This window comes from Papio anubis, chromosome 8 (assembly GCF_008728515.1).
Source record: "Papio anubis isolate 15944 chromosome 8, Panubis1.0, whole genome shotgun sequence".
Taxonomy (NCBI): domain Eukaryota; kingdom Metazoa; phylum Chordata; class Mammalia; order Primates; family Cercopithecidae; genus Papio; species Papio anubis.
The window spans coordinates 132,775,694-132,800,761 of record NC_044983.1 but is presented as its reverse complement, the minus strand read 5'-3'; the positions used below and the strand labels follow the sequence as shown (position 1 = coordinate 132,800,761).

General features: G+C 36.5%; 1 long non-coding RNA gene across 1 annotated transcript in view; it reads right to left on the bottom strand.

The window, feature by feature from the left end:
• Positions 1-20,985: 20,985 nt before the first annotated feature.
• The window catches only part of LOC108587392, a 29,970-nt gene continuing 25,887 nt past the window's right edge, over positions 20,986-25,068 (bottom strand). The window contains exon 4 of the long non-coding RNA XR_002524049.2: positions 20,986-20,999. This is a non-coding gene — a long non-coding RNA (uncharacterized LOC108587392). The remainder of the gene's footprint in view (positions 21,000-25,068) is intronic.

The following is a 25,068-nucleotide window of genomic DNA, read 5'->3' as shown; positions in this document are numbered from 1 at the left end:
TCTGGATGTGGCCCTGGAGGAGAGAGAGCTGCCCTGAGGAATATGGCCAAGGTTGCTCCTCAAGAGAGAGCATCTGCATGAGCTTGGGTGGTTTCAGAGGGAAGAGCGCTTGCCAGTAGGTCCATGTTTCCAGGGAGATCTAAGGACAGTGACTCTATGAATCTCCTAGGGTTGTTGTAACAAATTAACACAAACTAGGTGGCTTCAAATCACATAAAAAAGTGTTCTTTCATAGTCCTGGAGGCCCAAAGTTGGAAATCAAAGTGTTGACCTGGCTACTCTCCCTGTGAACAATCTAGAGATGCATTCTTCTCTACTTTTTCCAGCTTCTGACAACTCCAGGCTTCCCTGGTTTATGACAACAAACCCTCCAATCTTTGCTTCTGTCTTCACCAGACCTTCTCTGGAGTATATTTGTGTGTCCTCTGTGTATTACAGGGACACAAATCATTAGATAATCCTACCATAATCCAGGATGATTTATTCTTCAGATTCGTACCTTATTTACATCTGCAAAGACCCTATTCCCAACCAGATAGACATGAATTTTAGAGGATACTATTCAACCCCCTTCAGTGACCTCTTAAATCAAGGGAGAGTTTTGTAGCTTGAGTTTGTGGGGTATGAAGTCTGAAACACAGAATAGGATTTAGGTTCTATGAGATTTTAAGCATATCCAAATTTTCTAATCTTCTGGGGGACAGTAAGAGAGTATTTAATTTTGTATATTGCTTTTGTTTTATTTATATAATAGAGATGCAATTAAATGCTGTCCAAATAAGGATTAATTTGAGGATTGAATAAAAGGTCAGTTTCACTAAAACCAATGAGCATTTGGCATGGTAGATATAAATGTAAAGTGGAGGTACTAAAATGAGTAAAGCTCAGCTTACACTACATATATATATATATATATGTATGTATATATATTTTTGAGATGGAGTCTCACTATGTAACCCAGGCTGGAGTGCAGTGGTGCAATCTTGGCTTACTACAAGCTCCGCCTCCCGTGTTCACGCCATTCTCCTGCCTCAGCCTCCCCAGTAGTTGAAACTGCAGGCTCCTGCCACCACACCTGGCTAATTTTTTGTATTTTTAGTGGAAACGGGGTTTCACCATGTTAGTCAGGATGGTCTCAATCTCCTGCCTCCCCAAGAGCTAGGAATACAGGCATGAGCCACCACGCCCGACCCCAGCTGACATTATATTTCATGTTATTTTGGATCACAAACATGTATCATGCATGTACAGACTTAGGTAGTGTGCATTTAGTCATCTGTTAAACTAACTGATGACTAAGTATTAGTTTAATATTAAGCATATATGTAGTGACCATCTGCTATGGTTTTATTTTCACTTTTTGTGTTGCGATTGGAGTTTTCTGTGTGTAACATGGCCTATGAGACTTCTGCTGCCACCCCACTGCTCTGGCTGATGTGAACGTGTTACCTGTCAGAGGACCTTACAATGAAACAAAAAAATAGCTGCTTAACACAGCTTAATAGATCTTTATGAGCCAGGCATGTAGTTCCAGTTACTCAGGAGGCTGAGGTAGAAGAATCAATTGAGCTCAAGAGTTTGAGTTTACGTGAGCTATGATTTTACCACTGCACTCGAGCCTGGGTGACACAGAGAGACTCCATCTCTGTAAAAAAAAAAAAAATTAAATTCATGAAAGTAAAACAAAAAGATATTTTACAGATAAACTTAAAACAGTTTTTGTAAGATAAAATAGAAAGTCTGATTTCTATTTTTTTTTATGTTTTAAAGGAAACATGTTTTTACATGTGTGTTTTGTTTTTTTTTTTCCAGAAAAGTATTATCTGATTTGGGATTATTGCTATCACACCTCCAAAAGTAGGCTAGGATAAAATAGTGAAAGTATTTCATCAATATGGAAATAAAATGAATTTTTAATAATATAAATAATTGAAACCAATTTACTAAGTACAATTATTAAATTCCTTAGACATGTCTCATTAATTAGAACCCAGATAAAAATATATGATGCTGCCTAATAAAGTGCTGGAATTTCCTTTCCTTCATTAACTGCATGACATTGAGAAATTTGCATCATCTCCCTGAGCCTGTTTCTTTGACTGTCAGGTTTTTCACACCTCCTAGGGGACTGTGTGAAAAGGAAATCAGATTTCACATGTGACATGCTCAGTGCCATCCCTTGGGGGCAGATGCCACAGTGTGATACCCCCTTACACATGTCGCACCTGCTTGATGTGCATTTTGAGATGTAGTGAAATGACCTCTTCTGGATTCTGAAACCTCCTTCAGCTGTGAAAGTCAGTGATTTTACAGCAAGCCCATGGACCATCAGAGGTCATATGTGACTCATGGTGCAGCCAATGAGTTAACTGTAATTGAAATAATAGTGCACCTTGAGTGGCTTCTAAGGGTTTTACGGATACATTCTTAACTAATCCTTATATCAATGTAGTGATGCTGGTGGATATTCATATTTTGTCAATGGGAAAATGGGCACAGAAAGGGTAAGTAGTTGAAAAGATGGAAGTCTCTCTCTAAGGCACATTTTTAACACTATCTACTTCATTACCACCCTCTTTCTTTGTTTCTTTCTTCTTTTTTCAGAGTTTTGCTCTTGTCTCCCAGGCTGGAGTACAATGGCATGATCTTGGCTCACTGCAATCTCCGCCTCCTGGGTTTGAGTGATTCTCCTGCCTCAGCCTCCTGATTAGCTGGGATTACAGGCAGGTGCCACAACACCTGGCTAATTTTTGTATTTTTGGTAGAGATGTGGTTTTGCCATGTTGGCCAGGCTGATCTCGAACCCCTGACCTCATGTGATCCACCCACCTTGGCCTCCCCGCATGATGAGATTACAGGTGTGACCCACCACACCCAGCCACTACTTTTCTATAATAATTTAATCCGAATGTGTGGGAAAGAAGAAGGGGTAAAAAACACACATCATGTCAGGTGTGTGTTTTTAGGTGGGGGCACTAATAGCAGTAAAATAAAAACCCAGCTCTATCAGCAGAGCATAACACTTACCCTCCTTCTTCCAAGGTCTTTTCGGCAGGCTGCCTTCGCTATGTTTCCTCCCAGCAGCTAGAATACCTTGCCATTGTTATCATATAGCATTATAATAATCAACATAAGAGTTGCAGTCGTCTAAGTCAGCTAGTAATCCCATTTACCTTTGGCTGGGGCATCCTGTTAGGGAAGGAGAGCTGTATCACATTGGGTAAACTATTAAACTTACTTTTTTATCAAGTTCTTATGTTAAAATCTCACTTAAAATAATAATAGTAGCTCTCCCATAGGGTTGCTTTTACAATTAGACAGGATGACACAAGTAAAGCATTTAGTGTCTGATACTAGGTAAACTGCTCACCATACCTTGGCCATTTAGTATCTCAACATTTACAGAGTGAAACAGAGTAAGAAAGCGCTGGATGTTCATTAACTATTAGCAGAAAGGGTATAGCAGAGAACAAGGGAAGAGCGATGTGCCTGGAACGGAAAGCTTTAAACAGAAGGCTGACTCTACTTTTAGTACATCTATAATGAAAGCGCTCCTCCTGTATTTCTAAGTTGTGTCGAAGTGATATAATTCAGCATGCTCGTTGCATAAATAATACAGCCTTTGGAAAGAAAAATCTGCTGGTCTTTTCTCCCTGCTGTGGGTCAATGCTTATCCCATTCAGCCATATTACAGTACCTAGAAATTATCTCATCTCTCTGCCTAACAAGGGTCATGGCTATCTTGATAAGCTATTAGAACCTAGATTTACCACAGTGTAGCTAAAGCAACTGTTTCTCCCTGAGGCCTGCTGAGGTCCGCTAGGAGAAGTGATCTCTTCAACTCTGGTTTGTTTATTCATTTACTAAATATTTATCGTGACCCTGCTATGGACCAGGCACTATGTCAGGTACAGAAATGAAATGGTGAGCAAAACCAGGCATGACATTTGCTTTCGTGAAGATTTCAGTATGTTAGGAGGGTCAAATTTTAATAAAGTAAATTCATAAATAAATGTAAAGTCACACTCATGTAATGTGTTGCAAAGAAGAGGTGATTATGGACTGTAGGTATGTAAGAGGGAGAAGTGGCAGGTAAGTCAGAGTGGGAGAGGCTAATTGAGGAAGCCATTGTTTAGCTAAAGTCTGAAACAAGAGAGAATGACTGGCAGATAAGGATGTAAGCTTGGATTTAGAGAGATATTATGGGTGTGTAGGTGTGTACTGAGGGCTGCAGGTGCATTTTAGGAGCTTTCAGAAAGGGGAAAAGGCCCTGTGGTGAAACGAACATGGAGTGTCTGAGGTAGTAAAGTAAGGGGGCAGGGTGGCCACAGAGGGAAGGTGGCCAAATCCTGATTGTTAGTTTTTCATTATGATGTGTGTTCATATCCAAGCTCTTCTAGAACAACACTGTTCAATAGAATTTTCTGCCATTATGTAAATGTTCCACATCTGCATTATTCAATTTACTAGCCACTGACCACAGGTAGCTCCTATGAACAAAAGACTGAGTTTTAATGTCATGTAATTCTAATTATTTTGAATATACAAAGACTGATGTGAATGATGGCTTCCTAATGAACTCCCGGTTCTAGAGTTTGTCCTACAGACATCCAGCATCAAATCTCTTTGAAACAGCCCAGTATAAAGGGGTCTCCGGAGAAACTCCTACCAGCCTTCACACTGGGTGAACAGGGTGGAGAAATAGAAGTTTGAGCCCTTTGTAGTGGGGAGGAGCCTGGCCTCTCCTGTTCCAGGGTGGAACCTGGAGTTCAATCTGTGAGGCGGGAAACTGGCTAGCAGGACTCTGGGTTTGCTGAGAGTCCCTGTTTCCCTTTTTTCCTTTTTGTTCAATACATTCAATTTTTCTCACCCTTCAAAATGTCTGAAAACCTAATCTCTCATGGTCGTGTGACAAGAACCCGGCTTTTAGCTGAACTAAGGGGACAGTCCTACAATATCTTAAGCATGTGATTATTCCCTGATCTAAGGATATATTATCGAAAGTGCCCCAAACAGTGCCATTATATAGAAAACACTGATTTGATATTTATTAGAAGGAAAATGATGGGGAAAAGAAAAATCAGAAAGACAAATTGCAAAGGAATAATTACAACCTTAATCCAGCGTTTTGAGAAGAACTATAACATCAGTAATACTAGTGCTAATTGTCATGATGTAGCGTTGCTACCACTAATCCATCTATTACTATTACTATTAAGAGCTCAATGTTAATGAGGTTTTTTTTTATGTGCAAGTCATCGTTTACAATGCGACCTTTACAATAACACTGTGATGTAGGCGTTCTTTTTGTCTCCATGTTACTGATGAGTAAAATGAAGTACAGAGGGAGGCCCCATTCTATTTGGCGTAGGTGTCAGTGGCATATCATGGACAGCTATCTCCTCTTCCTCAGGGGAATATGTTTGGGATGAAAACCTCCCTGCCTTTCTGGGTCACCCTTTCTATTTTTGAGCGTTCTTGATAGTTTCTTAATTTGTGAGAAAAAAAAAAAGTATCTTTCTAATTCCATCCACTAGTTGGATCTTCTGCCCTTGGAGCAAAGAAGGGCAAGCTAAAACCTGAATGGAAAAGCCAAGCAATGACACCCGAAAATAGGAAAAACATACAATAATGAGAACAGATTTCCATAAGATTGTCAACTCTTAAGCTACATGGGATCATGCTGAGAGGCTACTTGAAGGTCTCCAAATGGTCCTCTGCTTGTGAATACTATATTAAACCGCACAGGAGGAAGCAAGCACTTAGACAGCTTCAGGCAAGGAGGACTGCAGCAAATGCATTGCCTCATCAAACTTCCCCAGTTCTTCAGTTTCTTTAAATGTCACTTTCTCTGTATCTTTCTTTACATTCCACCTTTAGGCAGAACAAATCATTGCCTCCGCAGTGTTTTCCTAACCACTCATCTGCACTTCTTATTTTAGCTATTTTGCTCAACACTGTACTTCCAGCAGCTAAAATAAGGCATGGCTCAGGGCACATTCTACGTATTTGTTGAATGAATGAGTAAAGGTCAATGGTGCTGCTTTGTAATAACTTGATTATATAGTAATCTCTCTCCCGAGAGTATAAACACTTTAATTCAGAGATTTTACTGGCTGGCAGGTAATATCTGAGGATAGGGAGGACTTCACTTATTGAGTTTGCTAGATATGATGTTGAGTACCTTAGGTGAGTAACCTTCATTGATCTTTGCACAAACCTATGGGTAGATATTTTAAAGGTAAGAACGTGGTAACTGAGAGAGTTTATATAGCTTGTCCAACTTGGTCATTATATTTTAACATATACAAACAGAAGAATCATAAATGTTTATTTGGGTGGCTTCTGTTCCATCTGTATCCCCAAACTCATCCATATATTACCTTTACTTCCTAATATGAACTTGGTTCTAGCCCATTTCAGTGTTTCCAGGCTGGAGAAATGTATGGTTTTCCTTGTTCCTTTAGTTACACATTTTATTTCTTATTTTTTCCATCACTTCTGCCAAGGGATTTATTTGTTTCTAGAAATCTACAGGTGGGGGACAATGCCTCACAGAATACTTGAGAACTTTGTTATATGCCTAGTGAAAAGAGTGCCTAGCACACAGTGAGGGAAAGGAAGGAAGGAAGAAAAAAAAGAAGAAGAAAGTAATGAAAGGAGCAATGGAGGGAAGGAAGGAAGGAAAGAAACAAAGAAAGAATGATGCACTGTGTTTTTTTTCCTTTAATAAATGATGATAAAAGTACTATATGTTTATGGTAGAAAGCTGGCGAATAAACAAATAAGGAAGGCAAACTATAAATCAATGATGATCCCATATTCAGAGAAAGTCACTCTTTCTAGTGTATTCTCTTTAAGGGCATGGGAGTTTTTGTTTGTTTTTGTTTTTTGTCCTCAACTCTGTTGTCCAATTCTATGTCTCTGATTCCTAACATAATGCCTGGCACATATAGCAGGTTCTTAAAAACACCTTTATTGGATTAATGGATATTTATATAATTGGGACTGTATTTTCTATAAGGCTGCACATCTTACATTTTTACTTAACATTCTCAAGAGTGCTTTAACATAGCATTAAACATTCTTTGACACACCTTGAAAATAGATGCATAACATGCAATCTTGGACCATACTATTATTTACTGAACTAATTTCTGAAGTAGAGAAATTTAAATACCTTCAACATTTTCAAAATTACTAGTACTACCATCATAAATAAATATTTTCATTAATAAGTACAGAGGGATAATTGAGAGACAGTTGTCAGAACATTGGGAAACCATCAAAATCATACTTGACTTTTTAAAAGAAATATTCCTTAATATAGATGAAACTAAGTTTATTTTGAGGCTGCTGATGAATGCTGTGAAATTGCAGACTAGAAAGAATTTGATATTTTATATATCTACCAGCAGTGCATGAAAGCAGTCATTTCAACCTTTGCTCATTACAAACATTGATTTTTGTTTTGGCTAGTTTGTAGTTGATACATGGTACCACACTGTTATGATAATATTTATTTCAGTGAGACTGAAATATTTATTTTCATTAAAATTATCCAATGGGATCAAGATGCCTGGTGAAGAGGCAAGCCAGTGTTGGCATGCAAATCTCTCCAAGGCCTCTAGGAGGATGAACAACATGCCTGGAAAACCAACACTAAAAAACCCTTTCAACTTACATTTATGAGGCAAGGGTGGCAATGAAGTTCTGCTGACGAGGAACAGAAAACACTTTTCATTGCACTTAACACAGATAAACCAACTAATTATTTCTGTTCAAAAAATACAGATTTTGTTAAATATCGAAATACTGGCAGAAAGCCCCAAACACTAAATTTTGCGGGTTGGTTAATTTTAGACATAAACAAAATATAGATAAGTCCTAAAGTGCTTCAATGTGGTATATTTTCATAACTGAATACATTCATTTCATCAAACATTTATTATCTGCTGTGTTCCAAGCACTATGCTTGCCATTTGGAATGCACAAATTAGTAAGACATGCACCTCTCCTCGAATTTCTCATCGTTCAGAGGGGAAGACAGAAAATAAAAACAGCACTCAGTACAAAGTGTAATTCATGTGATGACACAATATATACAGAGTACTATGGGAACAGAGAAGGGGACACATAAGGAAAGACAGGTGTTGTTGAGATCATTCTGAAGGGATGAATCAGAATTTACTATGTGGCTAAAGATATAAAAGATGTTTCAGAAAAAAATTGACATATGTGAAGGTACATGACTGCCTAAGCTGTCTTTGCATGACTTCATACTCTTCAGTGTGGCTGCACTGTAAAATCTCAACGCTAAAATATCTAGTGATCAGGATGGTAAAGTAATTACATAGGTGATTATGAAGACATATCTGTTGAATGAGAAGGAGATGGAATTTGCCACAATAATGATTGAGAGGTCTTAAATAACTTCAAATTAAAAGATTTATAATTAGAAAATCACTATTTTTTTTCCATATGAGAATTGATTGTAAGTGGGAGGTGAATGGAGGTAGGAAGGTAAATAGTCTTGGTGAAATTCTAGGGTTCCAGGAAGAAATGACGACAGACTGAGTGAAGATGTGACACTGAGACTGAAGGGAAAACGTCAGTTATAAGAAAGATTAGGAGGTTATAGTCATTTGCTTCTAGGAGATACTTCAGTAACAAACCACCCCAATTTTCAGTGGCTTACAAAAATGGCTTATTTCTCACTCATATGGTTTTCTCTATGTCAATGGGACTTTGCTCATGTCTCTTCTCATGCTTCGGCTTAAACTGAAGGAAGAGCCCTATACAGGACATCTATTATTATAGCACAGAGGAAAGGAAAGAGAATGGCCCCAATGTTCAATGACACTAAGGCTTTTGTGCTGATGTAGCATGTATCATACCCTTTCACACACCTTTGGATAAAACAACTCTTATGGCCAAGTGCCCTAGGAATGGAGATATATAATCCTTTAAGGGGAGGGAATGTTTGAGAACAAAAATATAATTCATCACAGGAGATAAAATGAAATTAACATAGAAGTTCATTCATTGCGTCAGCCAGTGTGGTAGGGCTTGAGGGAGAATGAGCAAACAGATGGACACATTTAAGATGATTCTCATGGTTCTTGACCAGCATGAAAGAGAAGGGTGCGATTCAACAAAATGCTAAATATGAGAGTCACCTATATTCAGAGAGGTGCTGAGTTCAGTCTTGAAAATATTAACTGTAATTTCCAGGTGCAGTTGTTCCGTAGGTGCTTCTCCTTATGGGTCTCAAGCTCACATGTGGTTAACTCTATTGACCTAGTTTTATTTTTTAAATTAAAAATAGTAACTGCTTGCTCTTTATTTACAATTCAATTCAATTTAATTTCCATATTATTAAAAGTGGTAAAAACTATTCTGAGGGGGCCAAATTCTTTCCTGAAGAAAAATGACAGAGAAGTAGTACCTTAGTGTAGTGTAACAAGAACTCCATTCTATGTTGTTATTTATGGTGTATATTCCATCTGCTTTCAAACACAGTCGAACTAGGAATATGGAGACAGAAGCTCTACTCTGTAGCCCCATCTCAATACAACATGTAGCTTTAGACAAGCTGCTCTCTGGACTTCAATTTCTTCATCTGACAGTTCAAGGTTCCACGAGGACAAAAACTTAATTTTAGTTACGCACTCATATATCACCAATATTCAGAACAGCCCTTGACACATAATCAATAACAAGTAACTATTTGTTGAGTTAATTGAATTTTTAAAATTAGGTATTATAATATCTTATGTCTTTCATGGTTACATTGATGCTTATATTTGATGGCAAATGCATTGATGAAAAGTTATCAAACTGTTCTTCAGTTTAAACTAGTCTCCTTCTTGGGTGCTTTTCTTCACTAAAACATGCACCCTTCTAAGAGGAATATGTCCAAGAATGCTGAGAAAGAGGTCACAGAAAGTGGGCCTCAGAACGTGGGTTTTCAATAGATGGTGAAGAGTCAAAAAATGAAAAATTGGATTCATAAATGTCTGCTCAGTGTCTGCCTATCCAGCGAAAGTCATACTGACCTCGTGCATTGCCAGGCACCCTAACTTCACTGAAGGGGAAGTTTTACATAAAAGAGCTGGACATTTGGGTTTATGAAGTCAGTGTTTACTCGAGTTGCACAGAAGGCAATTTTCCAGATCCACTTTTGCACTTTGATTTTTGTTGCATTTCTATTCTTGTTTTGTCAATAGTTTCTCAAATGGATGCATTTTTATTTCCCCAGGTCACTATTCTACAACATTAAATAAAACCTGTGCCATAACTAATCTTTGCAGAGCTTAATCTCAGCTGGTTGTGTTTTTAATTGCGCCTCTTGCCATTTTATTTTGCTGAGCCTGTAAGGTTGGAAAAATGGGGAAAAATTGATGAACAGCAAAATTAAGTGATCAATACATACTTGTATACATTTAGCACAACCTCACATACTTGCACAAAAGACTCATAATTAACCCCTATATTTGCATTAATGAGGGTCTGGTGTTGATTTTAGTCCCCCCTGCATTTAGAAAATAGATGTAAACCTAACTGTTATTTGGGGAAAAAAATACAGTCCTATTCCTTCCCACATGTCTTTTTCTCAGCATCTTAATCTGTTCTACATTGTCATCAGTTTGAATTTATACCGTGCAATTTAAGTCTTCTTAGTATCTCTACTGCAGATGGGCTTCCTTCCCTCCCTGACATCTTAGCCTCTTTGCATTGACCCTCTTCAGGAACCTGACCTTCCAAGTCTTGGAATGAGCTGTCAACATTCTCCATGACTCTTTTCCATGTGACTAGATAGAAATTGGTGTCTTGACCAGGGGGATTTAACTCAGTGATTGGGTTGGCAAAATTTGATTTTCCCTCACTTAGAAATTTGGAAGTGAAAGATGGAGATGGGTTTAATTAATCATAGGTTCCAGACTAGATGAAAGGCTCATGTGACTCAGGACTGCAGGCAAAGTCAGAGACTGTCCGAATGGAATACACAAAAAAAGATGAGGGAACCTGTATTTAGAGAAAAAATTATAAAATGCACAAATATGGGAGATGCATAGTTAAAAGGATACAAACGTGTTAGTTTTCTATTGCTGCTGTTGCAAATGACCACAAATTAGGTGGATAAGAAAAGCATACAATTACAATTCCCCGTGCTGTGGGTCAGGAGGCTGACATGGGTCTCACTGGGCTGACATCCAGACGCTGGCAGGGCTGCACTCCTTTTTGGAGGCTCTGGGAAGCATCCATGTCCAAGCTCATTCAAGTGGTTGGCAGAATTCAATTCCATGTGATCGCAGGACTGGAGCCCCTGCTGGCTCGCTGGCTGTTAACCAGGGATCCCTCTTAGCTTTTAAAAGCTAATTACTTTCCTTGAACCGTGGCTTTTTTCCTTCTTATTCAAAGTCAGCAACAGTGGGTCGAATGTTTTTCACGATTCACATCTTTCTCACTTCCCCTTCTGCCTCTTCTGTTCTTTGCTCTCTCCTGCAGCTGCATCTCTCCTATTAGGTCCAGAAAGAAATCCTCCTCTGCTCTTATGAGCTCATGTGATTAGACTGGGGCCATCTGATATTCAGGATAATGTCATTTTATGGTCCCTGATCTTAATTATATTAATGCTTTTATAGCAATGCTTAGGTTCATGTTTAATTAAATAACCAGGGGATTGGCGTCTTTGGGGGAATGTTTAGAATCCTGGCTACCTCAGGAAAAGAGAGCACGAGAGAGACTCAGAGATGCAGAGGCAGAGACAGGGTGCTGAGAGGAGCCGATTGCTTCCTGATAACAATTCAGTCCCCAATTCAAACCCTTCCTGAAGCTTTGAAGCACTTCCTGCTCTGGGTTTTAATGAGATCCCCCTATATCCTTGCTATGTCATCTCCATTTACTTAACCTGGCTTAAACGGGTTCTGCTAACAAACACATGCCCTATGCCTAAGTCGTTCTGACACAATTAAAATTTTCCAACATCAAATAACAATTTGGTGTTTAAGGAACTGTACCCTGGGTTCAGTATGCATGGATTCTAGACCAGGCTTCCCCATATGGTGGACGTTTCAGAATAAAACCTATACAATTGAGATGAATTATAGGCTAACTCATAGGCTTCTCATAAGGGTTAAATGGATAATGTGTGCAAAAATGTTCACTGCTGACAACAAGCAACAGAAAGAGCCGCGACACAGTAAGTCACACAAACTTGTAAGTTTGTTTTCAAATGGTACCTCGCATTTGACAAATAAAAAATATGGCAGGTGAGTTTACTTTCTCAAGGCCTTCCAAATATATATCAGCACACTTATGTATTGCATTATTTTTCTTTTCTTTGTTCTTTCAAACCCATTCTGACTGCAACTGTATGTCACTCTCCTCCACTAGTGGGACTGACCAGGCCAGAGTCAGCTAAGGAAAATATGGCTTGCTCTGACGTGATGTTACTAACATGATCAGTGACATATTTACTTTAAGTAAAATGAAAAATTATTTATGGACTTTGAGCACTGGGGACAAAGGTAGAGCCTTCTGAAACCTTCACTTAGCATGGAATAGGATCTGAGAGAATGGTTAGCTAGATCAAGGGGATGGAAGAGATGTCTTTAAGTTACAGATTTGGTGGGGAAAAGACAAAAGTTCTTTTCTGTTGGAGACTATTTTGACTCTGAAGTATGTGTCAGGATTATCTGGTGAAAATATAAGAAACTTGTATGGAGCGTTGGTGGTCGAAGGGTAACAGGATCGCAGAGTTTGAAATAGTCATTGTCAAGAATGGTTGGGTTGACTGGGAAACCATCCAGGCAGACAGTATGGGATATAACAACAGCACTAGGTGGCCATCTCTCAGGCCTTGAGGAGGTGATAAATACCATTACCAGAAGAAATGAAGAAAGACTTTTCCAGTGGGGTCATAACTGAGCTGATTCTAAAAGGATGAGAAGCAGTTTGCAATGTGAAGGAGGAAAACACAAGAGGAACCCATGTTAGGATAGCACTGGACAGTCTCCCTAGGCAAAGCATAGCGTGCGCCTGGTAGAGGGCAGCAGAAAGGCGTCAGAGATGCGGATGTGGAGCGCATTCCAGTCTGCCCTTGGTAGACAACAGAGAGATAGCAGAGGGCTTTATATACGGGTTGTATGAGTCCTTATTCTTTAATTTTTCATTCATTTATTCCATGAATATTTATTGAATTGCCATTAAGTGTCAGGTTTATGTTTAGAAATGTAACACTTGGCTGGGTATGGTGGCTCATGCCTATAATCCCAGCACTTTGGGAGTCTGAAGTGGGAGGATCACTTGAGGTCAGGAGTTCGAAACCAACCTGGCCAACATGGTGAAACCCCGTCTCTACTAAAAAAAATACAAAAATTAGCCTGGTGTGGTGGGAGGCACCTGTAGTCTCAGCTACTTGGGAGGCTGAGGCAGGAGAATCACCTGAACCCAGGAGGTGGAGGCTGCAGTGAGCCGAGATCACCCCAGTGCACTCCAGCCTGGGTGACAGAGTGAGACTCAAAAAAAAAAAAAAAGAAACATAACACTTATAAAATAACTTTAATAATTCTAATAATTATTAAGAGCAAACGTTAATTGAAAGCCTAGGAATTTCCACGTGCTGGGCAAATTCTTTCTCCATTTCAGTAATATTAAGTATAAAGCAATGTTACTAGTCATCCTTTTAAATGAGAACCCTGAGGTACAGAGAGGTTACTGAACCAAGCTCAAATTGCATCACTATTAATTCGGGATCTCACATTTGAATGTAGGCAGTGTGAAGTCTCAACTTGAAATCTTAATGTCCCTTTGCAAGAAGATCTGCGGGAGAGTTAATAGGCAGAGAAGGACCTCTGCTAAGAGTTATTGCTCCAGGTCTTAATGTGTTATTGTTTGTTAGGGGAAGGAAAGCAAAATAAAAGAGTAGTCAGAAAAAAATATTGGCATGTTATATGAATATTTCTATTTGGCTGATATACTAGTCTCTAACTGAAAATGGCTCAGTCACCTCAATGAAAAATCTATATATATATTGCTTCTAGGCACAGCTCTCTCAACAAGTCCAGAGATCTGATGAACTCTTGGTCAAGAAACACTTTCTCATCGCCTGTGGTTTCTTATAGCTCATTAAATTAAGACTTCCAGAGTAGAGTAGATATCAAGTTTATACCAACAGATAAATCGAGATTGTACTTACAGTTTACAGGGGTTAGAAAGCCTGGTTTAAAAGAGTGTTATATGTGTGTTCTTGTAACTGGAGCTAATAAAATTGACATAAATCAGGAATAATGGGTGTTCTCTAGTGGGTACTTTCACAGATTAAATTAATGCTAAAGCAATATTTGCAGCCATTTATAAAAGGTTTTGAAGATGAAAGCCATACTAACTTTTAAGTTTTATTATTATGTAAAACAGGAAGATTCATTTTTTTACAAAATCTTCAAGACAAGTTAAAACTGGGAAGGCAGTAAAATCCTTATTTAAAAATTATTCAAACAGATCAATAATATAATTTTCTTTATTGTTTTATTTCAAGGTTTGTATGCTTTTCTTCCATCCAAGAATTTAAACTTATTGAAATGCAAGTAAAATATTTTTATTTGTACTTCTCTCTATTGTATTTAAATAATACATAGAGATAAATCAAAGAATTTCAACCTGTAAGAATATTTCTATATATTTGGTTTTTGTAGATTTCTTGCATACACACACATATACACACCCCACATATACAAGAAATATATATGTAAAACATACATATATAAGAAATATATATACACAAGAATAGATATACACACATACACACACATAGACACACAAGATGCATGTGTATTTGTATATGTGAAGATAGATAGATAGATAGATAGATAGATAGATAGATAGATAGATAGATGTAATATTACTGAGAGACACAGTTGAGAGCATCTGTTAATACCTGTTGGCCTTGAATGCAATATTCAAACTGAGGAACTTGATAAAATAGAAATATTTCTTCTTTTCTATGTTATTACATGCAAAATGGTAAATATTCTATAACCCATTGCTGATATTACTGATATCTAATTACTTGTAAATGCACAAGTTAAAAACAAAACATTACTGATTGTTGTAGAAACAGGACTCAAGGACTCTAAAAGTTGTATATCGTGTGTCATCTATTTCTTTTGTCCTCAGTTTCGATTGCCATCTTTTATGAAGAGCACTAGTAAGGGCTAACATGTTCAGGTGGTGATGTCACTGAATTAATATCATTCTGTACTCCAATGGGGGGCTTGTGTTAGGGCTTCAGATTTTTCATGTAGAAAAAAGGCAAAAGTAGGTATAGAGGAAAGAGGTTGTGGACTTTGCTAGACATTTTCATTAGCCATCTTCCCCCATTTAATGTTTGCCTCCTATACCCTAATCAAATTCTACATAGTATCTTCCTGCTGAGAGCAGAGAATAAAGAATCAGGAAATGCACCATCTTTGTCCATCTGGATCGGATCACAGTTTGGCCCACCTCAAGTCCTCAGTTCCTCCAATTGGCTATTGGTCCTATTTCTACAACAACTCCACCTCTTCCACCTTCAGGTCCACGGGTGCTAACAGCTTCCTGGTATTACTATTCCATGCGCCTCACTTTTCCTTGTTGGTTCCTTCAAACCTGCCTATATTTTTTTCTATATTATTATTTTTCTATATTATTATCTTTTGTTTAAACTGTCCTTTTAAATGTGTCATTTATTTTCTGCAGGAATGCTGAATGATATAGGGAGGTAAGGATTTATTTTAAACAGTACAGGTTATCACATTCTACTATAGTATGTCTTGAGACCCTATAGATTTCACACCAATCTGTTACTCTTTTTCAATTTCAAGCAGTAAACTGGAAAAACAAAAGCCATAAGGAGAATAATAATAATTAACATTTGCTACAATACAATTTTGTGGTGCTGCAAACAACCACCAAACCTCAGTGGCTTATAAAAATAAGTGTTTATTGCTAATACTCTGAGGTGGTTATCTAGACAGCTTGCTGATCTTGCCTGGGTTCATCCAGATGTCTTAACATCAGCTGCCTTTAGTTGATCTGAGATGGCCTTGGCTGAGACCTTAGGGGCAGCTTGGCTCTTCCATGGGACTCCTGCTAGGAGCATTCCACTATTGTAGGTGTGTCCTTCCCATGGTGATGGTGGAGGCAAGGACTACAAATAAAAACATGCACACTGATTTTTTTCAAACCTCTGATTGTGTGATGTCTACTACATCCCACTGGCCAAAACAAATCACAAGGCCTAGCCCAGAGTCACTGTGAGGGTTTCACAAAGATAAAATACATGGGTGTGGGTGAAAAATAATTAGAAAGGTATTTGACCACAATGTCTAATTAAATGACAGTTGCAATTATTTTTATATATATATATATATATATATATATATATATATATATATATATACGTGTGTGTATATATATACCTCTCTCCTAATTTTAAAGATAATATATCCACTAGAATATTCTTTAGACTTTTTGAAACCTAACACATCTGAATCAGATTACTATATTCTTCCAAACATCGCATGGATTCCTCCATCAGTATTTCCCTTCATGTGGTTGACATCACTGTCCATTCAGACCACAGGCTGGAAACCAGGGAATGCTTTCTATTCCTAATTATCACTTATAGCAGTTGTAAGATATGGCGGTCTTACGTTTACTTCCTGTATATTTCCCAGAACACTCCAGTTTTTTAATATCTACTAATGTTACCCAAGCTTAAGGATGTCTTATATTTTTAGCAAGCTACTAATCCAATATCTCAAGTATTATTTATATCTTCAATTTTTGTATTTGTAAAAGCACAAATACCAGAGCAATCCACCTAACAAGCCGCTTTGCATACCACTCTCCAGCCTACAATTCCACAAAGTCTTCCTAAAGTGTGGGAAAAAAAGCCTGAATTACTTTCAACATACCCCTGAATTCCTCTTCATCATCTTCAGACAAGCTTCTCTGCTCTACACTTCACTTATATCAACTGACTTTCCATTTTCTGCATTAAATCTATGATCGGCCAGCTGCTGGCTCACGCCTGTAATCCCAGGCACTTTGGGAGGCTGAGGCAGGAGGATTGCTTGAGCCCAGGAGTTTAAGACCAGCCTGGGCAACATAGCAAGACCCTGTCTCTACTAAAAATACAACAAATTAGTCAGGCGTGCTGGTGCACACCTTTAGTCCCAGTTAAGGATGGGACTGAGGTGGGAGACTGAGGTGGGAGGATCACCTGAGCTTGGGAAGTTGAGGCTGCAGTAAGCAGAGATTACACTGCTGTACTCCAGCCTGGAGGACAGGAGGGAGACCCTGTCTCAAAAAACAAACAAACAAACAAACAAAAAAAACAAAAAAAAACCCCTAAAATTGAATTTTATATTTCTATGTTTTGCACATTTCTCTCTACTTAGATATCCTTCTACTTTCTATTATTTATCTAACTCCCAGTTTATCTTTTACATTCATATCGGAAATCACCTTTTCAGGAAGCTTTCTTGAATTCCCTCGGGTTGTGAAAATGAAAACGCTTCTCTTACCCTCATACTCACCACATTGCTATTCAAAATGTTTATCTACATGGTAATATCCTTAAATTTCATCCCAAAAAATGTACCAGCAAAGTCCTGAACACAGCAGATGCCCAATAGCTCTTCTATTGTTGTTGCTAAACTAAAATTAACTAAGGCTAACTGGGGTTAAAGTAAGCTCACAAATGACAAAATTGTAATTGAAATTCCAATATTCTGGCTTTAAATTATTTAATATGAAGCATGACCAAGTTTCATGCTCAGAGTATATTATGAATTAGGTAGCAAATTTTATAAAATGCCTACCATGGGTCTGGTTAATATTCTCGATGGGAAAAGCTTACATTCCAAAATCTGCTAAATTCATTCTGATATATATATATTGGATAGGAGAGGATATTATAGATTTGAGAATGATTTTCAAAAACTGAGAAATAACTTTGAGAGGCCAAGATGGGAGGACCATTTGAAGTCAGGAGTTCGAGACAAGCCTTGGCAACATAGTGAAGCCTCATCCCTACTAAAAATACAAATAAATAAATAAATAAATAAATAAATAAATAAATAAATAAATAGCTATGTGTGGTGGCACATGCCTGTACTCTTGGCTACTCAGAAAGCTGGGGCAGAATTTCTTGGACTTGGGAGGCAGAGGTTGCAGTGAGCCTAGATGGCACCACTGCATTCCAACCTTGGGAACAGAGGGAGACTCCCTCTCAAAAAAACAAAATGAAACAAACAAACAAACACGCTGAGAATTAAAGCTTAGAGATATAACTGTTCAAAATACACTGCTCAGTAAATGCACATTGTCAATTTCTAGTACCCCCTTGGTTACCCAACTATCCAAGAATGTGGGTTTTTAAAGCTCAAAGCAGTTTGTCCTTTCTAATAATTAGAAAGTTGTTGCATATTTAATACTAATTCCTTATGCTTTTTTAGGGCCTACTTTTATATTCTACTGCAAAGGCTTTTTTTGTTCCAATAGGATATTAGTTAATGAATGTCGTTTTGGGATTAGATTCATTAGCTTAATTATTATTCTTCAAGTTCTTGGATCTGTAACTTAATCACTCTAAGCTATAGGCTTCTATTTTTATTACAGCACAATACAAGTAAATTCCTTAAACTTAAACTAATTTTATGAAGATCATCAGAAGATAAATATGAATAACAATACATTGACTTTACTTTATATTTTGCAAATAATTTCACCTACTTTATCTCATTTGATGGCTTTTTAAAAATTTCTAATTTTTCCTGAGTTGTAATTTAGACACTTTCAGAAATTCTGTAAATAAAATTAAAATATTGCTACCAATATATGCAAAACTATTTCTAGCAATTAGGTAGATAAACAGAGATAAAGAGATAGTGAATTTATCAAATATATTTGCACAAAGTTGAAATGATATTTGACAAAAGTAGTCAAAACTTGCCAGCATTAAAAAAAGGCAAAACTATAGCAATGTACCCTTCACAACCTAAAAGTAATCTAGTTTAAAAATGTGAATCTGGTTTAAATTGTGATGGTGCTATTAATAAGAGTGGAATGAATCGTCAAATAAATGTGCTGAATAAGTGTAAGAATGAATGACCCTAGAAAAATTGCTGATAAGACTCTAATACTTGATACAATGTTTGATTAAAAAAACTTAAAATATAAAATAAAAGATGTGTAACATAATCATACAAATATTCAAAGCTGTTATCTTTGTTTCTTCCAGTTCAACCTAAGGGAGAAATCCAGACACATGAAACACTATGTACTAGGATATTTACCACAGTATTACCTATAAATGGCAAATAAACAATGCAAAACATCAATATTATATGAATCATTATGATATATCATTCTGCTAACATATTATAAAAACATGAAAATATATTAGTTGCTATATGGATTCAAGGGAAGTTAATGTCATATAATCAGGAGTAATAAAAGCAAAGTGTAATACACTGTGATGAAAAAATTCATCTTGGGCAGCTATGGTAAAGACAAGAATGTAATTTATGGTTGGGCGCGGTGGCTCATGCCTATAATCCCAGCACTTTGGAAGGCTGAGGTGGGCGGATCACCAGGTCAAGAGATCAAGACCATCCTGGCCAACATGGCGAAACCCCATCTCTACTGAAAATACAAAAAATTCGCTGGGCGTGGTGGCACGTGCCTGTAGTCCCAGCTACTCGGGAGGCTGAGGCAGGAGGATTGCTTGAGGCGGAGGTTGCAGTGAGCCTAGATAGTGCCACTGCACTCCAGCCTAGTGACAGAGTGAGACTCCATCTGAAAACAAACAAACAAACAAAAAATGTAATTTATGCACACAACAATATTGAAATGTGGATGGCTGATTCATGAGTGACATATCAATCACATAATTTGTGTTTTTGTGTGACAAATTACTTGTAATATTTGTTTGTTTCGATGTGTGTATAGGTTAAAATGAAAAGAAATAATGGTATAAAAGGGAAAGAAGTATAAAATAATTTCTACTTTTGTAATTTATGCAAAAAATAATTTCTATCAAATATTAAAAGATAATTTCTGTAATTATGACTGTAAAATAGTGCGCCACATACTGGTTTTATTAAAAATAGTTTATTATAAGAAAACTTTCAGGATACATTTTGAGAATTTAATGTAAAATATGTATATACAAACATATGGTTGGAAATTATTTTAAAATGTAATAATTGTTTATTGTAATAAAATACAATATTTCACTTATAATGTAAGAAATATTCCACTTATAGTTTAAGAATGCGTTGTTAACATCAGAAATAATTATAATAGTAAATGTTTTTGTGGATGATTTATCATGGATATTATGAACATGAATTATTAAACTATGTTATATGCTAGTTCTACATAGTGGTAAAACCTTACTCCAAATGGCCTTCATTCTTATTTCCATAACTCTTGCAATTTCTTTCATAAAAATGGTTTCAAAAAAAATGGCCTTAGTGATGGCCACATGCTATTCTCAATTCTGTTCTTACATCTTCTTCCTCTCATGTAATGTCCTTTCTTCAGATGCATTGCTTAGAATCAAAGTCTGTATCTCTTCATCTTAGTATTTAAGGGTACAGGGCCTGGACAATAACTAAGTGACAAGTAAATATTAAATAATTAGTGATTACTAAGGCCAGATAATCAAACTTTCTGTAATTATAGCAAAACAGGCTTTTAGCGAGAATCCAAAGGGTACAAGCAAAGTAATTGCACTTTGCCAGAAGTTACAGTTTTAGATATATTTTTGTGCTTTATTTTATCTTATTTCATTTCATTTATTGTAGATCCATACTCACGGGGTCACTTCCCAAAGTTCAAAATAATCTTAGGTTTAACCCTAAGGTAGTTAACTCGTTACTTTTTTTCTCTTTTTAAATGATCCAATAGAGTCTTCAAAGTTATTCCTAAGACAGCAAAATTCCCTGAAAGAGAAAATACAGTATATCAAGTACTGATGACATTATTCAATGGAATTAAAGTGACATTTCCTTGGAAGCTATATGTTTCTTAAGTCATATTTTAAATGAATCTTTTCAAATTTCGTATTTCACATGCTCTGTCCAAAATTTTTACATACAAAATGAAGAATGAATACCACTTTAACAATTACTTCAGCTTCCATTCAAATGAAAGAAAAACTTGTAAAGGAAAAACAAAGAAATCTTACTGTTTTGGAGTTAATTTTTCTCAAACATTAATTACTCCCTAAGGCACTAATTCAACTTTGTTGTGTGTCATGATATTAATTTTGCCAGTAGCCCTGAACAGTATAACAAATGTTGGCTCCTTTCTTGTATAGAAGGGATAAAATGGATGTCCATCTCTTCCTCTATAGCTCCGGAAGTTGGACGAGGGAATATAACTAACTAGTCTAAGGTGTGTTGGATGTGATGGTGCTATTTTAGTGTTTTTGGTGTGTTTTGATTCTGCCTTCTGCCATTTTATTAAAAATAATTGGAACAGGGTCATCCACCAATCTGCAGTTGCATCTTACTTTGATAATGAAACTTGCAAATAATACTATAACGTTAATAATTAAGATTAAGCATAATATGTTGGAAATTCTCATCTCATTCCCTCATTTTAAGACTGACTTATTTTGGATTACTCTGGAAGAGAATACAACGATCAATGAGGGCAGGGGGAGTACAAAGAGAGAAGTACTTTTTCTCTCTCTGAGGAAGAGCTTGTTAAATGTAATTGCTACTGAAGGAATGATTAGCTAAAAAAAAAAATAGCAGAACCACAAACAATAACAGAGTCAGCAGACTTCTTTGATGCTGCTATACAGTTATGCCATGGGCTTTATGAAATTTAACGTCTGAAGAAATCTTTAAATCTGGTAGTACAAATCATCTAAATTGCTTCTTTCTGAATATGTTTTTGGCTATCTAGGTATTTTGTATTTACACATATATATTCTAATCAGCTCAGAACTTAAAAAAAGACAGATGGCATTTGATTAGGGTTGCATTAAGTCTATACATCCACTTTGAGAGAATCAACATCTTAAAAATATTGAATCTTTCACAATGACATGTCTATTATTTAGGTCTTTCTTAATTTCTCTCAGAATTACTTGTAGTTTTCATGGTATATATATTGCAAATGTTTGTTAAGTTTATTCCTCAGTATTCATTGTTTTGTAATGCTATTGTGAGTGATATTTTAAGTTTAGTTTTCCAATTGTTTGTTACAATCATTATGCAATTGATTTTTATTGTTAAAATTTATATTTTGACCTTGACAAATTTAAGGGATGTTTTTATTTCTAGTATTATGTTTTTGAATTTATTTCTAGTTTTCACAAACATAATCATCTCATATGTTAAAAACAGGAGATTTTTGTCTATGGTTTCAAAATATAATCATTTAGTTTCCTATTTTCGCTTATTGAAATGATTAGGTGCTACATTATAGTAATTAGCAGAAGTATTATATAGGTAGGATGGAGGAGGGAAAAACAAAGTGTGAGAGAAAATAAGCGGGAGTAAACAAAACTTTTAAATCATGTTCTAGAAAGAGACATTCTAATAAAACATTGGCGGTGAGGAACATAAATCACTAGAAATATTGAGAAGCTTAAATAAGTATATAAGAACACTATACATAATTTAATCTAGAAAAAATGTAAAAGATGTGTTTCAAAGCAAAAATTGTCAATATTGATTTGGCAATAGGCTGAAAATCTAGAGATTGATTAAAAAAACAAAAATTGGAAAGAGTCTTAGAAATTTTTACAAGAAAATTTTTCCAAATCTTCAAGAAAAATAAAATATTCGGGTTAAAAATAAAATATTAGTCCAGAATAGAGAAAAGGAAAGTTTTTCACCTCATTTTACAAGGTTACCAGAATATTTAGACCAAATCTGGCATTCAAAAGGACCAAATGTATATACTTGTATTTTTAATTTATATGTAACATAAAATAATAAAACGATACAATTTAATAACAATCTTTCCCAGGCCTCTCCCCTAGCTGCTGGTGATTTGCTGTTGTTTGCTCGGTTTATCTCAACAAAATACAGGATATCAAGTGTCTTAAAGAACGTAAATTGGCTGGGCACAGTGGCTCACGCCTGTAATCCCATCACCTTAGGGGGCTGAGGTGGGCGGATCACTTGAGGCGAGGAGTTTGAGACCAGCCTGGCCAACATAGTGAAACCCCATCTTTACTGAAAAATACAAAAATTAGCTGGGTGTGGTGGCATGTGCCTGTAGTCCTAGCTGCTTGGAAGGCTGAGGCACAAGAATCGCTTGACTATGGGAGGCGGAGGTTGCAGCAATTGGTGATCCTGCCAGTTGCACTGCACCCCAGCTTGGGCAACAGAGCAAGACCCTGTCTCAAAATAAATAAATAAATAAATAAATAAATAAATAAATAAATAATTATTGTCTGACGGCTCTAGAGGTTGAGATCAAGGTGTTGGAAGTAGATAAATAAATAATAGAAATTTATTGTCTGATAGCTCTAGAGGTTGAGATCAAGGTGTTGGCAGCGTTGGTTCCTCCTGAAGGCTGCAAGGAAGCATCTCTCCCAGGCCTCTCTGCTAGCTGCTAGTGATTTGCTGGAAAGCATTCACATTCCTTAGCTTGTAAAATCTTCACCACAACCTCTGCCTTTATCTTCACATGGATTTCATGTTTCTTGTGTCCAAATATCCCCCTTTGAGAAAGACACCAGTCATACTACAAGTAAGGTCCACTCTCCTCCAGTACCACCTCACTTTAAATAATTTGCAAATGCAATTACCCTATTTCTAAGTAAAATCAGATCCTGAAGTGGGTGGTTAGGACGAGACACCACTCAACCCACAACAGATGCAAACTAATTTTCTATCACTTGATTAATTTTGACTTTGTCCACTTATTTATATATATATATTATATATGTAGACACAGCAATTTATAAGACTGTTGAATGTTATATAATATAGTACTTTATAAAATTTCAGAGACAAAATATTAATAACAGTATATTCAATAATGCAATAGCTCATGAATAATTATATAATAGTAACTAACCAGCAAATAAATGATGCAAGCCTCACCAAGAAACATTATGATATCATTTCCTTTCAAAAGTGGGTTATAGCATCATCTGTGTATGCCAGGGTATTTAAACCTTGACCTTTTAGAATTGGTAGCTACACTTCTCTTGCCATGACCCTGTATCATCTCAGAAGCATTTTCAAAAATGTATTTATCATAGAAATGTAAAATTAAAATTATTTTCCAACTGTGTCAATTTAACAAATCAAAATGGAATTTAAATAGATTTTTAAAGAAAGATAAAGGTTCCCAAACATAAAATGGATTCCCGTTGTTCGTATTTGTTCATATCAGCATCAATCTCAGAACACCAGGATTATTTCACACTACGGAGAAATCCAGGGCAGGATTAGTATTTTTATTCCTTAGCACATGTCAATAAATTAGTAAACAATTGCTACATGAATAATGAATGAACAAAAGACCTACATTCTCACAGTTCATGTTTTGAAAGCTTGTTGTTTCACAATAACATTTAATAATCTTGGCTGGTTTTGAAGAAATTTGGTACACTGCCACCAAAATGAGTCATAGAGGTTAATTTTTAATTTATGGTCTGGCAGCCATGTTGGAGAAACATATTGAATGAATACATTGACCCATATACAAATTTACAGTTTACTTTGTTGTGTTCTGACTGGATTCAGTAGTGGTCGCTCACTCCTGGAACAGATGATGGCCCTGTGTGTACTCGATAGGTAACAATGCTCTCGTAGCACTTCAGTTATAAGGATTACCCTTTTGTCCCCTATAATGATAACGAGCTAAATGCTTTGATAATGAGATTCTTAGTCAATAGCATTGATCTTAATGTTTATAGTGTTCTTTTTCCCAGAACACATTGCAAGTTATATGAAGGGACGGCTACATCCAACATAAAAAAGCTAATTAGCTCATATTGGTTATCACTGTGGGGACTTGGGGTTGAGAATTTTTTTT